The following is a 6627-nucleotide window of genomic DNA, read 5'->3' as shown; positions in this document are numbered from 1 at the left end:
ATTCCTCAGGGAACAGTGAGTATGCTATCCATCCTTTCCACAGCCCCATGATACAGGACAACCAGACACAATAGGGAGTCAAGTCAAAGCAGGAACTCGGTTTATTTCTGGGAGTGGCAGCTTATATAGGTTATGTGACATCTGTGATGTGGGGGCACCTCCAGCCAATGAGAGGCAGCCAAACCCTCCCTTGGCTTCAGGGGCATCTACCTAGTTTTTGCTGTCTTATCCTTACTCAAACTCAAGCCAAGCTTTTCTCTGTCCTACAGGCCTCGAAGTATAGGCCCTGAGCTTGAGCCAGGTTTTTTTTTTCTGTCCTATAGGCCTCGAGGTTAAAGCCCTGAGATCATTTTGGCCCAACACCCACCACTTCTGTAAAAAAAACTGAGCCAAATAAAAACTGACCAGGGTTCATGTCAGGAGACACCAGTTGCAAGTTGCTTCTGTGCAGTGGATCAGATAAGGAGAGTCAGCATAAGAAAGAACAGACTATTTGAAAGAAGGAGGAAGGACTTCAAGATTTCTCAGAGGTGGTGAGAGAACAGCGGAAAACACCAAAAATGACAGAGGCAGCACTTGGAAAAGAAACCAAATCAAGCGTAGGTGCTGCTGTGCCACTCCCCAGGTGAGGAGAATCCACAGCTTTTTCCCACACTTAGGCCAAGCAGCTCTGGGAAGAGACTGAGAATCCTCTTAAATAAGCCTTGTTGTGCTCGTTGGATGAGATGGTGAAGCCTCGCCTAGAAATGGAGTTTCACCTTAATTTACCTGCCATGGATATAAACTACCACAGTTTCCCAGAAATGAGCCACGGTCAATCCCTTCAGCCCCGCTCTACAGCTGTTCACAGAATGAATTGACTTTGTTTGTTAATTGTTTTCTATTTGAATTGAATGTATTCTGATTCTCCTTTTTAAAGTTCTTTGATATAAATGAGCACTTTCCATGAGTATACAATGGCTTTATTTTGGGGTCAAGTTGTAGGATCATGGCCAGTGTCCTGCCCTATGTGGGCATATTGTAAAGCTTCCTATTTTTGTTATGCCCATAGGCATCATTGGGCAGACAGGCTTTTGTTTGTCAGAGGGCAACAGTGAATGCAGAGTTTCCTGTCTAGTCAAAGGGCTGAGAATAAGTGACTAATGAGCATTGAGTCCTATGCCAGACATCTACATCTCCACCACCACCCATCCGAGGCCTGGGAAACATTGTAGAACAGGGAATAAAAAGGATTTATCAGTCACAGAGTCAATGGAGAAGAGTACCATAAAATTTTGCCATTCAGGTCTAATGTAGTCTACAGCCACTCCACCCTGAATCTATCTAGTCTCATCAGATATAACATTGGCCATTGCAACCTGAACATACCAGCACGAGACTGGACCCTTTAGCATTCTGCCATGAATGGAGAAGGAGCTCAACAGGCTCCATCCCTTGCTAGCGAGGTGTTAGCTGCTAATAGTTGCTGAAGGAGGGAGTGTCATTTCCTTTAATAGTAAATCTGCCAGGGGCATTGGGAAGAAAAAGGGTTCAGAGGTAAAGGAAAGGTATTAATAGAGAGTGATGTGGGTAAATAGAACCACAGCACATTGTATTTCCTAAGGAAACTGTAGAAAATCAAACATTTAAGAAAAAATTCTAACCCTTCTCTAATGCTCGCACCTTTCTCTTCTCTGATGCTGTGACAAGCGTGATATCTCAGATCAATTCTGCTTCTGAACTCTGTCCACAGGCACACTTGGGGGCTTTCTTCTTGCTCATTTTCCATGAACAAGAAACATAGAGTTCTAATTGCAAAAAGTAAATATAATTTCATATCACACACATAGAGCAAATGCACAGACAATTTCTTTGATGAGAGGGCAGAAGTTAAATGCTAGCTGCTGTCTGATAGGCACTCATCTTGTCAAATCAAGAAATTTCCCAAATGAACGACAGGTGATGGAATATTGGGATGGGGAAACCCCCTGAAGATAAACATCAAGAATATGATATGTTTGGGGTAGGAAGAGAATTGAGACATCTTGAGAGTTAAATTTTCTTCATACTAAACAAAACTTTGTTAATCTGTGTATTCTATTTCTGAGCATGTTTTCACAGTGGAAAGGTAACAGGAGAAAGAGACCTGTTCACATTTCACCGAATCAGCCTACAGCAGGGATTCTCTTGCATTTATCCATTAACACAGCACACAAGAAATGCCAGCCACTGAAATCATATTTCCGTAATTACAGAAAATACTTGTGATGCATTTGTTTTCTGCATTATTTTTGGCACATCTCAAAAATCTCAGGCTTCTGGGCAGTGTTTTTCTAGTGAAAGCCATTAAGATTTTATTGTAAGTAGTTTCCTGGATCTAGGATGGTTTCTTCCTTGCCTTTGACCCCTAGGATTAAATTTCAGATGTAACATTTCTTTCTTTTTTTGGTTTTTTGAGACAGGGTTTCTCTGTGGTTTTGGAGCCTGTCCTGGAACTAGCTCCTGTAGACCAGGCTGGTCTCGAACCCACAGAGATCTGCCTGCCTCTGCCTCTCGAGTGCTGCAATTAAAGGCGTGTGCCACCACCGCCCAGCTAACATTTCTTTCTTGAATCAGTAATGGGTCTGACAAGATGGTTATGATAGGAAGTAGATATCATATTTCCTAAATAGTAAATAAGAAATAATCATTTCAGGAAAGAAGTCAAAGCAACTAAACTGCATACTATCTGTGCTAGACCATCTAACAGGCTTGTATTCCCTCTACCTCAGCTAAGCATTACCTCAACATGATATATGTTGCAAGCTTGGATTCATTGGTGATTTATGACATGAAACACACCCTACTAGGAGTCCAGAACGCTCAGATGTCTACTGAATGGTCAGCTCTAGAAAAATTTGAATTTTATTAAGAAATGATTTCCAGCCTCCAGGCTTTCCATGCTCTAAGTAGCCTGTCTCCATATTGAACTCATCTATTTGAAGCCCTGGAAGCCAATGCAGGAACTCACAGCTCACCAAACACAGAGAATAGGTGTCAGTGGGTGCTCAGCCGCAAATACGACATCTATATAGCACACACTCTAATGCTAGAGACCATCACAGAAGAAAGAGAAGAAAGATTACAAGAGCCAAAGGTTGAAGGGAAGCCAGGACAAAACAGTGTCTTGAAAACATGAAGGGACCCATGAATAGATAAACTCACAACATTTGTGATTGCCTACATGAGACCTGTACAAGATCAAACCAGTCAACATTTCAGTATAATAGAGGTGTGTCACAAGTCTCATCCTTGGCTGAAGAGCCAGTTACAGCTTATGAATGCTAGGGAAGAAATAAACTTCTGTAAGGGTGTGGTCCCCAGTAGATCAACGATGGTCCCATGGATGGTCCATACCCATGATTATATGGACAATACAAATTGGACTCTATGAGTTATAAAAAGAAATGTATGAAGTTGCAAGGAGGGTGGGTGTAAGTGAAGGCGTATTCGATCGGTACGCTAAAATAACCAGACCAGCTCAAAACAACAGATATAATTTAATAATTGAAAAAACAGGAAACTCACGCTACCGGAGAAGGTCCGAAGTCCAAACGGTTCACGCAAGCTCCGTAGGCAGAGAGCGCAGGCACCTATCTACCGCCATTTATCTACTTGGCTCCAGGTGGCTACACCCAAGCCAGATGTGATTGGCTGAGCTTCCCCATCATCTCCCCCTTTTGTCTAAACAAGATTGAACCAAACCCAATACAACTATATACAATAAGAACAGATACCAAATATAAAATTACAAACAATAAACAATATTAAGCAAGAAACACATAGCAAACGTTTTACTAAATAATGTATTGAAATTAAGTTTAGGCCACTCTCCAAACTTAATCATGCCGCCCAAGGATGACAAGAAGAAGAAAGATGCCAGAAAGTCGACCAAAAAAGACAAAGACCCAGTAAATAAGTCCGGTGGCAAGGCCAAAAAGAAGAAGTGGTCCAAAGGCAAAGTTCAGGACAAGCTCAACAATCTAGTCCTGTTTGACAAGGCTACATACGACAAACTCTGTAAGGAAGTTCCCAACTATAAACTTATTACTCCAGCCGTGGTCTCTGAGAGACTGAAGATTTGCGGTTCCTTGGCCAGGGTAGGTCTTCAGGAGCTCCTTAGTAAACGGCTTATCAAGCTGGTTTCAAAGCACAGAGCCCAAGTAATTTACACCAGAAACACAAAGGGTGGAGATGCCCCAGCTGCTGGTGAAGATGCATGAACAGGTTCAATCAGCTGTACTTTTGGAAAAATAAAACTTTATTAAATAAAAAAAAAAAGAAATTAAGTTTAGCTAAATCATGATGAGGGTAACTACAATTATCTAATCTTGGGGATGAAGTAGATCTGGGAGGAGTTGGGTGAGTGGATGGTAATGGGATCAGAATTGTAGGCCTACATGAAATTCTCTAAGAATTAATAAAAAGTTATATATTTCAAAAATACTGGGGCCTGGTCTTAGAATCTATAAATTTCTCTGTATAAAGTGCAAGAGTAGACATATATATAACTATGGATTCTGACGTGATCCTTATATTTAGTCATATATCTCAGTAAAAAAGGCATAAGACTATGTCACATAAAAATAGGAAGGGATGACACTCACAGAGAAATGGTTTGCCGTGAAGAAAGAATCTGGGAACAAGTCAAAGACTGCAACAACCAAGAGACTGGAAAAGTCAGCAAACAGATTCTCCCCTGCTATTCCCCAAAGGGATGTAGTTCCTGGGGCACCCACACTTACACCCACATGCTCCTGCCATACTTACTATATTCAGAAATAGAATAAATACATGGTTTCGGCCATCGATTTCACACCAAATTTTTCTAACATCCTGTTTTGGTTTTGTAACATCCTTCCTATGGCTGTGATTTAAAAAAAAAACACTCTTATTTAGCTTACACTTCCAAATCGCAGACTATCATTAAGGGGAATCAGGGGAAAATCTCAGGAAGAAACCACGGAGGAATGTCAAGTGTTGTCCTGCTCATAGACTCATACTTATCTAGCTTTCTTACATAGCCCAAGACTACTTATGTAGGAGGAAAGAGCTGCTTGTTGGCTCCTGAATGCTTAGCCCCAAAATGATCACACAGAAACTGTATTCATTAAATCACTGCTTGGCCCATTAGCTCTGGCTTCTAATTGGCTAACGCTTACATGTTAATTTAACCTATTTCTATTAATCTGTGTATTGCCACGTGGCTGTGGCGTACTAGCTAAAGTTTCGGTGTCTGTCTCAGGTGGAGCTACATGGCTTCTCTCTGACTCTGCCCTTCTTTAGTCCTGTTCTTCCCCGCCATAGGCTCAAAGCCGTCCTTTATTCATTAACTGATAAATGCAACACATAGACAGAAGGACCTCCCACACCATACCTCCATAGGTAATGGTGCTGCCCACAGTGGACCAGGCCCTCCTACATCAGTCAGTATTCAAGCCAGTCTCCCCACAGGGATGGCCACTGGGCAATGCCTCAGTTGAGCCTCCCTCCTCAGGTAATTCTGGGCTATGTCAAGTTGAACAAAGCTAAGACACAGTCACAGAAAACAAATATGGCATCAAAGCTGTACCAATCAGGGACCCATCCAGCAACAGACAAGACAAGGAGTGAAGTAATTGAACTGTCGGAATGTGGAGTTTGTGGTAATATATTTCTACTCCCACTTTGAGAAGGCAAGAGAAAGGAGCAGCTAGCCCCTTTAATTTAAAGAGGCTCCCCAACAAGAACTTTAGTAAAGGGAGCCTGTGGGAAGAAGGACAGTGTAAGAAGTATCTCATTCTTGCCCTTTCTCCTCCCAGGCAAAAGAAACTCTTCATAAATTTCTCAAAAGATACAGCAGAGGACAAGGAGGAGCTGGCAACATGTGGATCCAAAGAACAAAGCAGAGGACATCAAAACAAGATTTCATCCTTTGTGATTGCAGTAACTCCTTTAACCACTGGATTATTCTGCTCTGCTTCAGCCCTCATGCACCACCCTATCTACCATCATTGCCATGTACCCCATTCTCTGACATGGTATCAGGTACAGGCAAATCACTTAATAAATGTTTATTGTACCAAATTGACAAAATTTTTTATAGAAAAAATAGATATTCTAGACTCCCATTCCCTAGTTTATTACGTGCTGTTTCCTTTTGCAAACCTTTCTCTGGGGTCCAGAATGAATGACCTAATTGCCACCAAGCCCTGCTCTTCCTGGCTCCACAGTTCTTATGCATGCTTCCCACACGTCAGAAACACTTTATTCTGTGCCCTGCAGATGTCCACAAGCATGTCATAGCACAATCTGAAGTCCACAATTTTCTCAAGAGTTCCATCTGTCTCACAGAATTTAGCCAATGCCTTTCAAAAATAACGTCATTATAAGTATTGTCAGTTAAACTGAAACCTGTTTGCTAATTTGTAGATGCCATGGTCACCTACTTGCTGCTTGTTTTTCTTTTTTTTTCTTTTTTTTATTGAATTTTTCTCTCATTGCTACTTAATGATAATAAGGGTTAGCTGGAAGGTACTGGAGGTGTGGGACACAGGAATTATTGAGATAAAATTGATATAACATTTTAGAAACAATACCAGCAACAATACTGAATCAGGGATATGGTTT

General features: G+C 41.5%; 1 pseudogene; it reads left to right on the top strand.

The window, feature by feature from the left end:
- The first annotated feature begins 3863 nt into the window (after positions 1-3863).
- LOC101990493 lies at positions 3864-4299 on the top strand (annotated as a pseudogene).
- Positions 4300-6627: the final 2328 nt, after the last annotated feature.

This window comes from Microtus ochrogaster, chromosome 6, assembly GCF_000317375.1.
Source record: "Microtus ochrogaster isolate Prairie Vole_2 chromosome 6, MicOch1.0, whole genome shotgun sequence".
NCBI classification, from domain to species: Eukaryota; Metazoa; Chordata; class Mammalia; order Rodentia; family Cricetidae; genus Microtus; species Microtus ochrogaster.
The sequence above is the reverse complement of the archived record's forward strand: the minus strand, read 5'-3'. Positions and strand labels throughout refer to the sequence as shown.